This window comes from Furipterus horrens, unplaced genomic scaffold (assembly GCF_987537825.1).
Source record: "Furipterus horrens unplaced genomic scaffold, mFurHor1.1.pri manual_scaffold_7, whole genome shotgun sequence".
Classification (NCBI taxonomy): domain Eukaryota; kingdom Metazoa; phylum Chordata; class Mammalia; order Chiroptera; family Furipteridae; genus Furipterus; species Furipterus horrens.
In genome coordinates this window covers 108,802,037-108,812,857 of record NW_028327177.1, presented here as the reverse complement: position 1 = coordinate 108,812,857, position 10,821 = coordinate 108,802,037, and the positions used below count along the sequence as shown (strand labels likewise).

The following is a 10,821-nucleotide window of genomic DNA, read 5'->3' as shown; positions in this document are numbered from 1 at the left end:
TGACCAATACCACAAAATGTCCAAACCTTGGTAAGTTGTATGTTTTTTAAAAATGAAAAACTCTAAATAATGTTTCATTTTCTTCTATAGCATTGCTAGGGATTTTATAGGGTGATATTGACACAGCTCATGAAGAACTTCCCCTGGGTGTGAAGATGCCTTTGAAAACACACTGGGAATGAACTGTTGATAATATGCCACAACCCGAATCTCTAGAGAATGATGTTGAGTTAAAATAAAATTCCAAAATGCAAAAACTGCATGATATCATTTATATAATATTTTGAAACACATAATTATGGAAATGGAAACTAGCTTAGTGGTTACTAGGGGTTAAGGAAGGGGTGGGAAAGGATAATAAAAGGGTAGCGTGAGAGGTCCTTGTGGTGATGGAGATGTTTTGTATCTTGACTATATCCATGTCAATAACCTGGTAGTGATGATGTTCTCTAATTTTGCAAGATGTTATTCCTGGTGAAAAAAATAATAAACGGTACACAGCATTTCTCTGCATGGTTTCTTACAGCAAAATATAAATATATAATTATCAAAAAATAAAAATTTTTATTTTAAAAAGCACTGAAAATAGGGGAAATGCTGATTAGATAAATGGATAGATATGTGATAAAGGTGGATCCATTGTACAATTAAGTATTGTACAAAATAATATGAATATTCATTGTAGGGTTATTTTAATGTTTCTCCATGTTTGAAAATTTTTATAAGATGCTGGAAAAGACATATTGGAAATGTGAGCAATAGCCTAATGGAGAACAAATATAGGTCAGAACCCAACTGTGCAGTGCTGCAGATCAGAGCAGACCACTTGGCCCCTGGTATGGAGCAGAGAAAGAGTGTGTAAAGGAGGAACAAGCTTTCTGAGGTGAGAGACTTGGGTTCAGATGTACAGACGTTTTCTCGATCTTCCCAGTAGTCCAAGAGGAAAGCCTGAGCCCCACCACAGAGCTGTGATGGATAAATTCTGCCAAGCAGAACCATGCACATCAGCATGAGTTCCAGGATGGCAGAAGTATAGATGCCCATCTCTTCTCTAGGATTCCCAACTTCTAGGGATGTGTATAAGAACAAATCATGATAATGTGTATTTGCAATTGTATAAGCGAAATAATCACTCACAGTAGAGTTCCAACTGTTTCTCAACAGTGGTCATGCTGTTGCTCCATAATCCAAGTAATAAAATCCAGCAACAGTTCGTCCACTGGCCTGCTCAGTATGTGTTCCAACCCAATTCCTCAGAGGCTGGAGCTATTCAAGGGTCTGAGAGGTCACATCTTCACATTCCAGGGGCCACTTGATGTAATTTCCCTGCTTTGTGTCCTTCTTTTCCCTCCCTCGTGCCTTCCTTCCTTCCTTCCTTTCTTCTCCTTCCTTCCTGGTATTGTAGAAAAAAACACATAATCTGAAATTACTCTGAACAAATGTTTAAGTTTACATCAGATCTCTAGAGCTTTATCATCTTGCATGACTGAAACTATAACCACTGAGTAATGATTCCTCATTTTCCCCTCCCTCTGCCCCAGCAACTACTATTCCCCTTTCTGTTTTTATGAGTTTGACTGCTTATATAATTGGAATCATACAGTATTTTTTTGTAACTGGCTTATTTTACATAGTATAATGTCCTCAAAGTTTATCTGTGTTGCAGCACATTACAAGATTTCATTTTTAAGGCTGAATAATATTTCATTGTATATATAGACCACATTTTCCTTACTCATTCATTCATTAATGGATATTTAGATTATTTCCAGTTCTTAGCTATTATAAATAATACTGCAATGAACATGAATTGCAAATACTTCTTTGAGATTCTGATTTCAATTTTTTTGGATAAATACCTAAAAGGGAGATTGCTGGATCATATAGTCTTTCTATTTTTAATTTTTTGAGGTGTCTCCGTACTGGTTTTCATAAGGACTGAACCATTTTATATTTCCACCTACAGTGTACAAGGGTTCCAATTTCTCCACAGCCTAGCCAATACTTGTTATTTTCTTCTCTTTTCCTTCCTTCCTTCTTTCTTCCCATTCTTCCTTACTCCCTTTGACAGTGGCTGTTCTAACAGGTATTAAGTGATTGTGCTCATGATTTGCATTTCCCTTGTGATTGGTGATGTTGAGCATATACACCTTGACTATTTGTCTTCTTTGGAGAAATGTTTATTAAAGTGCTTTGTCTATTTTTTAATTGGGTCATTTACTTTTTTGCTATTGAGTTGTGGGAGTTCCTTTCCTTCTCTTTCTTTTTTGGGGGGGGATATTAACCTCTTATCAAATACATTACCTTTTCACTCTGCTGATTAATTCATTTGCCACACAGAAGCTCTTTAATTTGGTGAGTTCCACTTGTCTAGTTTTTCTTTTGTTGCTTGTGCTTTTGGGGTCATATCCAAGAAATCATTGCCAACACCAATCCTATGAAGCTATTTCCCTACACTTTCTTCTAAGGGTTTTATAGTTTCAAATCTTATGTTGAAGTTTTTAATCAATTTTGAGTTGAGTTGATTTTTGTTTATGGTGTAAGATAAGGGTCCAATTTTATTCTTTGGCATGTGGATATCCAGTTTTCCCAGCAAGTTTGTTGAAGAGGCTATCTTTTCCCTATTGTATAGTCTTGGCACCATTGTCAAGATTTTTGACTGTGTATGCATAAATTTATTTCTGGGTTCTCTATTCTGTTTCACTGGTCTACACATATGTCTGTCTTTATGCCAGTACAATTCAGTTTTAATTACTGTAGCTTTATAATATGTTTTAAAATTGGGAAATATGAACCCTCCAGCTTTGTTCTTCTTTCTCAAAATTATTTAAGGTGTTCAGGGTCTTTTGAGGTTCCATATGAATTTTTGGATTTTTTTCCTATTTCTGCAAAAAATAACATTGGAATTTTATTTCTTTTTAATTAAAAAAAATCTATTTATTTATTTATTTATTTCTAGAGAGTGGGGAAGGGAGAGAGAAAGATACGGAGAGAAACATCAGTGTGTGGTTGCTTCTTGCATGCCCCAACTGGGAACCTTGCCCACAACTCAGGCATATACCCAGACTAGGAATCGAACTGGTGACCCTTTGGTTTGCAAGCCAGAACTCAACCACTGAGCCACACCAACCAGGACAACATTCGAATTTTAATAGAGAATCCATTAATTATATAGATTGCTTTGTGTAGTATGGACATTTTAATAGTAAGTCCTCTAATACATGAACATGGGTGTCTATCCATTTGTTTGCATCTTCTTTAATTTATCTCTTCAGTGTGCTGTAGTTTTCAGTGTGCAAGCTTTTCATTTGTTCAGTTAAGCATTTTATTTTATTTTATTTTTTGGTCCTATTGTAGATGGAACTGTTTTCCTATTTTTCTTTTCATAATGTTTGTTGTTAGTGTATAGAAATGCAATGGGTTTTTACATATTGATTTTGTATCCTGTAATTTTGCTGAAATTGTTTATTATTTCTAACAGGTTTTTGTGGCATCTTTAGGGATGCATATAGGATTAGGTTAGGGTTATTTCTTGAGACTGTTTTGACTTAGATTCTATTTTATTTGGCATAATTGTAGCTATCCCTGCTCTCTTTTGGTTAATGTTTACATGGAATATCTTTTCTCATTCTTTCATATTCAGTCTGTATCAGTCCTTCTTGTTCATGGATTGCAATAATTAACATCATTAAAATGTCCATACTACCCAAAGCAATCTATAGATTCAATGCAGTCCCTATTAAAATGCCAATGATATATTTCACAGATTTAGAACAAATATTTTTAAAATTTATATGGAACTAAAAATGACCTCGAATAGCCTCAGCAATATTGAGAAAGAAGAAAAAGTAGGAGGGATCACAGTACCTGATATCAAACAATATTACAAGGCCACTGTAATCAAAACAGTCTGGTACAGGCATAAGTACAGACACATAGATCAATAGAACAGAACAGAGCCCAGAAATAAACCCATGTCTCTGTGGTCAATTAATATTTCACAAAGGGGGCAGTTGCATAAAATAGAGTAAAAATAGCCTCTTCAATAAATGGTGTTGGGAGAATTGGGATGGTACATGCAAAAAAGAAACAAGACCACCAGCTTACATCATACACCAGAATAAACTGAAAATGGATAAAAAGACTTAAACATAAGCCATGACACCATAAAAGTCCTAAAGGAAAATATACGCAGTAAAATTTCAGATATCCCATGCAGCAATATTTTTACCAATTCATCCTATATGGCAAGGGAAATAAAGAAAAGAATAAACAAATGGGACTACATCAAACTAAAGAGTTTCTGCATGGCTAAAGAAAACATCATCAAAATGAAAAGGAAACCAACTGTATAGGAAACCATATTTGCCAATGGTACCTCAGACAAGGGTTTGATCTCCAAAATATATAAAGAACTTATATGATTCAACACCAGGAAGACAAACAATCCAATTAAAAAATGGGCAAAGGACCTGAACAGAAACTTCTCCAAGGAGGACATACAGAGGTCCCATAGACATATGAAAGGATGCTCAACATCACTAGCCATCAGAGAGATGCAAATTAAAACCACAATGAGATACCACCTTACACCAGCCAGAATGACCAACATTAACAAATAAACAACAAGTGCTGGTGAGGATGTGGAGAAAAGGGAACTCTTGTGCACTGTTGGTGGAAATGCAGACTGCTGCAGCCACTGTGGAAAACAGTATGGAATTTTCTCAAAAACCTAAAAACAGAACTGCCTTTTGACCCAGTGATTCCATTGCTGGGATTATACCCAAAGAATCCTGAAACACTAATTCAAAAGAACTTACACACCACTATGTTCATAGCAGCGTTATTTACAATAGCCAAGTGCTGGAAATAGCCTAAGTGCCCATCTGTAGATGAGTGGATCAAAAAACTATGGTACATTTACACAATGGAATACTATGCAGCAGAAAGGAAGAAGGAACCCCTACCTTTTGTGACAGCATGGATGGAACTGGATAGTATTATGCTAAGTGAAATAAGCTGGTGGTGAAAGACAAATACCATATGAGCTCACCTATAAGAGGAACCTAATGAACAAAACAAATGAATGAGCAGAATAGAACCAGAAGCATGGAAACAAGGAACAGACTGACAGTGACAAGAGGGGAGGAGGGAAGAGGATAAGGGGGAAAAGAAGAAGGGTCTAGTCAAGGAACCCATGGCCATGGACAACAGGGTGGGGATTGATTGTGGGAGTTGGGGTGGGTGGGGTAGGGGAAAAATTGGGACAACTGCAATAGAACAAGACTAAAATAATTTAAAAAGGGAACCAGATAATGCATATAATATACCTAGCATGTGCATGACAACAGTAAATACTAAATAAATGATAGCTACCAATTAAAAAAATAAAATAAGTATCTTGTAGACAGCATGTACCTGGATCTTTTTAAAAAATCCATTCAGCTATTCTGTGTCTTTTGATTAGGGAGTTTAAACCATTTATGTTTAAAGTAACTAGTGATAAGAAAGCACTGTTACCATTCTGTTCATTGTTTTGTCTGTCTTCTACAATTTTGTTCCTTTTTTTATCCCTTGCTATCTTTTTTTGTGTTTTGTTGATTTTTTCTTTTTTTTAGGAACGTACTTTGATTCCTTTCTCATTATCTTTGTGTATCTTCTATAGATTTTTTAAAAGTATTTATTTATTTATTTTTAGAGAGGGGGGAGGGAGAGAAACATCAATGGTTGCCTCTCATGCCCCCCGACCAGGGACCTGGCCTGCAGCCCAGGCATGTGCCTGACTGAGAATCGAACCAGCGACCCTTTGGTTTGCAGGCCGGTGCTTAGTCCACTGAGCCACACCAGCTAGGGGCATAGATTATTTTGTGTGTGTGTGGTTACTATGTGACATACATAAAATATATTATAGTTATAACAGCTGGTTTTATATTAACTTGGGGTGCAGGATCCTCTTAACTGATTTATGATTTCCTCACAAAGGGAATCAGTTTGTGCATTATTGTTAGGTCACTGTTTTCTTTGGAGAACTAGAGTCTGAGGGCCCCATTCCACCATCTTGACCCCTCGCATCCCAAGTTGTCTTTCTTTGAGAGAAAAAACCATATTGATGCTCCTCATGTGGTTATTTAAGAGACCTAAAAATCATTTAGGCAGGCAAGGAATAAGTACCCAAGTAAGTGAATGGGGAAGCTTCCATGCTCACCCTCGTACTAAAAAAAAAAAAAAATACTCTACCCACTCTCACCTTTTCCACAAATTCCTCCAGGGATCCTCTCGACCCAGCTTTCCAGTTTTTTCTCTGTCAAGATGTTCTCTTACAAGGGAAAACTCATCTCTCGCTCTTTGAAATGTAAAGCTCTTACAATGAAGGGTTTCTTTCTGCCCTGCAGAGATATAGACAGAGCCTTTCAACTTGCTGGTTCTTTCACATTGGTGCTCTCCACTATGACTGTCACTCTGAGCAGGACACAGGATGGGAGCTCAATCTACTTTTTTGTTTTTGACATAAAACTATTATAGAATCTATCACACTGTATTAAAATTATTGTTTTTCTGTCTGACTTCTCTAGTACTCTGTGAGCCACATGAAGGATGTATCTGATTTATCTCCTTGCTCCCAGACTAAGGTTCCATAAAATAAATGTTTAGCCAGTGTTTCCTGGATGACTGAGAGGAAGAGAGGGAGGGAGGGAGGGAGGAGGGAAGGATGGACAGATGGATGGATGGATGGATAGATGGATAGATGGTTGTATGGATGGGCAGATGGAAGGGGCACTGATGGAATATCAGGCTTCAGTGAGTAGGGGCAGAAGTTAGTTCTGGCACTAATTTCTGATGTATGGAACAACACATCCTGACAGCAGTGATCTAAGGCAAATGTATTTGTTGGGAAGGTTTCACATGGCTATATGGTATGGTCTAATAGGCAGCTAATATAAGTGCAAAGAGATATGTAAAACCCATGTATATTTTGACCTACCTGTAATACCCTCAATGAGTAAAGCTAGCCAAGTCCCAAGAGCATGCCTCACACAGTAGAAAAAGCCATTTTAGAAACCACCTTTGGATATCATGTAAACCCTACAGATAATGCCAAGCTGACATCGGTAGAGAGAATCCCCACCACACCATGCTCAGGATATTGTAGTCTCCCTGTGGTATCAGATAATACTATGAGGACAAAGAACCTTATAGGTTCTCAGGACACTTCTTTGGCATATAAGCCTGACAGTTCCTGAAGGCAATGTGATGTCTCAAATTTGACTTTTAAAGGTAGAGGGAATTAGTTCCTTATTTTTAAGTCAACTATTTTTCTATATTGAAACCTTTTGTGGACCTTCAGACCTTCAGACCTTTCTCACCGCCATAACAGTTAAATCCTATAATGAGCATTAGGAAGGGAGATATTACCAAGGCAGAGAGGGGGCTATATCAGTAAGGATCTTAGCTTCTTTTGGGAGGTTCCTACTATCTCCTAACTTCACCGAGGAGTCCTTCCTACCTGAAGTAGATATACTCTCTCCTTCTCGGCTCCAGAGCTATTAATGTCCTCTCCATCATCCAGCACTGGAAGAACTCCACAATTCCCTAAGTCCCAGCCCTGTAAGTTCTAAATATTTAACTCTATTCCTATCACAAAATGGAAGTTGAAAAAAGCTTTATGATTTTTAAAAAATGCAGACTGCCTCATGAACAGCAAATGAACCATCACAAAAATACCTTCTAAGGGAAAACCCCAGGGGAGATCAATTCAGGTCAAGGCAAGTATGAAATATCCAGTGACTCTGCCTTTACACTAGTAGGCCCATTATAGCTCATTTTGGGTCTAGAAAAGTACTCCACACTGAGGTGTTCAGTAAAGACCTGTAGGTCTGTCAACTGGTCTCCAGTTCTAGTCTCCTCCACATTTTATCATTCAGCTCTGTTGTTTCTTTATTGTTTGTCTTTTCTAGATAAGCTTGAGAATCAATTTTAGGAGGTACTTGGCAGTAAGATTCATTGGGACAAGAATTCTAATGTTTCAGCACATTTTTGAATTCCAACATCAAACATAATGTCTGCTATGCATTAGCCACTCTAATTGATGAATGAAAAGCTTTAGATCATTCAAGTTGTGTAATATAGTGGATAGAAGCACAATCTTGAGTGTCAGATTTCCTAGGCTCAAATCCCAGATCTGCCATTTTCCAGCTCTGTGTTCTTGGGTGAGTTTTTTGTTTCCTCATTTAAAAATAAGGTTAATAATGTTACTGGAATCTTGGTGCTCAATATTACTGTATTATTGTGAAAGTTGAAGGAGTACATATCTTTTAAATGTCTATAATAGTGTCTAGAGCACAGTACAAACTAAATTAATGTTATTCATTTATTTAATTCTATGATATAGCTTATGGGCTAGAAGTACATAGGCTTCCAAAAACAAACAAACAAACAAAAAAAACCGACATATTTCAGTCTCACCTCTAAAACTTACTGGCATCACAAATCTAGTCAAGTCGCTATACCCCACTGCTCCCCAGTTCTCTGTAAAATAATAATCATCAAATCTAGGCCATGTAACTGTGAGAAGCGTTACAGGAGGTAATTCATGTGCCATTGTTGACCCCCCCGCTGGTCTTCCTTCCCTCACCGTGGGTACCCTTCCCCTTCTCCTTCATGTTCTGCATACTCTGTCCATTTCTCCCCAGGAATCCATCCTAGGCTTTCTGCTCTTCTCATTCCATGCACTCTCTTTGTGTGATCTCATCCCTGCCATGGCTTTAACTGCAATTCCTGCAGGCTGACATCCCAAATCCCTACCTCCTGTCCAGATATTTCCCCTAAGTTTCAGTCCATATAGCGTTCTATTCAACACTTGCACTGGTCTCTTCCACGGACATTCAGAGTCAAAAGATGAATTCATTATCTCTCCTGCAAATCTGACCTTCCTCCTTTGTTGACTATTACAGTGAATGGCACCCATACCTACCCAGTACCCCAGCCAGAACCTTAGGTGTTTTCTTTAACTCTCTCTCACTACTAACATTTTAACGCTCACCAAGTTTTATCAGTGCTGCCACTGTAGTTCTTCTTTCAAATACTACTCTCTACTCTCTGAACCCTGGCACTAGCCCAGTTCAGGATAACAGCTCTTTCTTAGGTGACTTCCAGAGCTTCCCGACTGGTCACTCCTCTGTATTCTTCGACATCCCTGCCACCCAAAGCCTATTCATTTTCTATAGTGAAGCTGCAGTAAAATTGCTCTAGATTTTAAAAACAGAAATACAGACACCAGTTCTCTCTGGTTTAAAAGATGTCAGTGTTCTCCATTCCCTAAGCATTGGGCCCACCTCTTTCAGTGGTGGCAAAGGTCTTTGATATCTGACCCCAGATTCTCCTCACCCCATTTCCTCCATTTCCTTCTCAGACTTAATTTTCTGGTTCTGTACTCGTATTGCTCTAACCTTCTGTGCTTTCTCCTGCCTCTAGCCTTTGCACATTGTTCATTCTGCCCTCCTCTTTCACTTGATTGACTCTACATCCTCCAAGCTTTAAGTCTCAACAGAGACTTACCTTCCTCCAGAAAACTGCTTTTGGTCCCCTTCTCCTGGTCTGTGTAAGGTACCCTCCTCCAAGTTCATGCAGTACCACTTGGCTATTTCCATCCTAGCATACACCATATTGGGTTTGCTGTCTTTCTACATCTTCTTTCCCCAACAGGCTATGAACTCTTTGAGAACAGGGACACTGCATAATTTATCTTGCATTTATCTTTTACTTTCCCTGCCTGGAATATAGTAGTCATGCAGTAAAGATGAATGAGTAAAAAATAGTTGATGGATAATAGTTGATAATTTCTTCTACTCTACAGAGCCTGCTTAATAAGAGTTTTATATGACGGGGCAAAAAGTCTTCCCTGCCACAGTCTCTCTTTCAGAGGGTAATTTCTGGTGCTCTAGGATGGCATGGCAAACTATAGCCTGAGAGCCAAATTCAGCTCACCACCTGTTAATGCAAATCAAATTTTATTGAAAAACAGCCAGGCTCATTCATTTGTGTTATTTATGGCTATTTTGGGGCTTCAGTGGTAGAGTTGAGTAGTGCTAACAAGAGCATATGGCTTACTGAGCCCAAAATAGTTACTCCCTAGCACTTTACATAAAAAGTTTGCCAATGCCTGCTATAGTCTTGCTGGTTAGCATCTGAGCCCATTCAGCTCAGTGTTGAGATTCAAATATGCAAGGCAAAACCCAAGAAAGGGTCACAGTCTTATACTCAGTTTCCATGGCTAAAGGGGATTTCTAATACTTTCTCTTTGATAATTCTTTTTTCTTAAGTATATTTTATTGATTATGCTATTACAATTGTCCCAATTTTCCCCCTTTGCCCCTCTCCACATGGTACCCACCTTCCACTCCAACACCGCCCCCCCTTAGTTCATGTCCATGGGTCATGCCTATAAGTTATTTGATTGGTTTCTCCATTTCCTATACTATTCTTAACATCCCCCTATTTTGTTCCTACCAAATTATGCTTCTTTATCCCTGTACTTTTTCCCCCATTCTCCCCCTTCATTCCCCCTACTGATAACCCCCCAAATGATCTCCATATCTGTGATTCTATTGCTCTTCTAGATGTTTGCTTAGTTCGTTCTTGTTTTGTTTTGTTTTACATTTTATTGTTGATAGTTGTGAGTTTGTTGTCATTTTAATGTTGATAATTTTGATCTTCTTTTTATTAAATAATTCCCTTTGACATTTCATGTAATAATGGCTTGGTGATAATGAATTTCTTTAGCTTTACCTTTTCTGGGAAGCACTTTATCTGCCCTTCCATTCT

At 38.0% G+C, this 10,821-nt stretch overlaps 1 long non-coding RNA gene across 1 annotated transcript; it reads right to left on the bottom strand.

The window, feature by feature from the left end:
• Positions 1–292: 292 nt before the first annotated feature.
• LOC150005027 (uncharacterized) lies at positions 293–9,890 on the bottom strand. Its single transcript, XR_016512312.1, has 4 exons — positions 9,556–9,890; positions 6,248–6,386; positions 1,138–1,393; positions 293–471 (listed from the first exon to the last, which is right to left on the bottom strand). It is a non-coding gene; the product is annotated as an uncharacterized LOC150005027 (long non-coding RNA).
• Between the last annotated feature and the right edge of the window lie 931 nt (positions 9,891–10,821).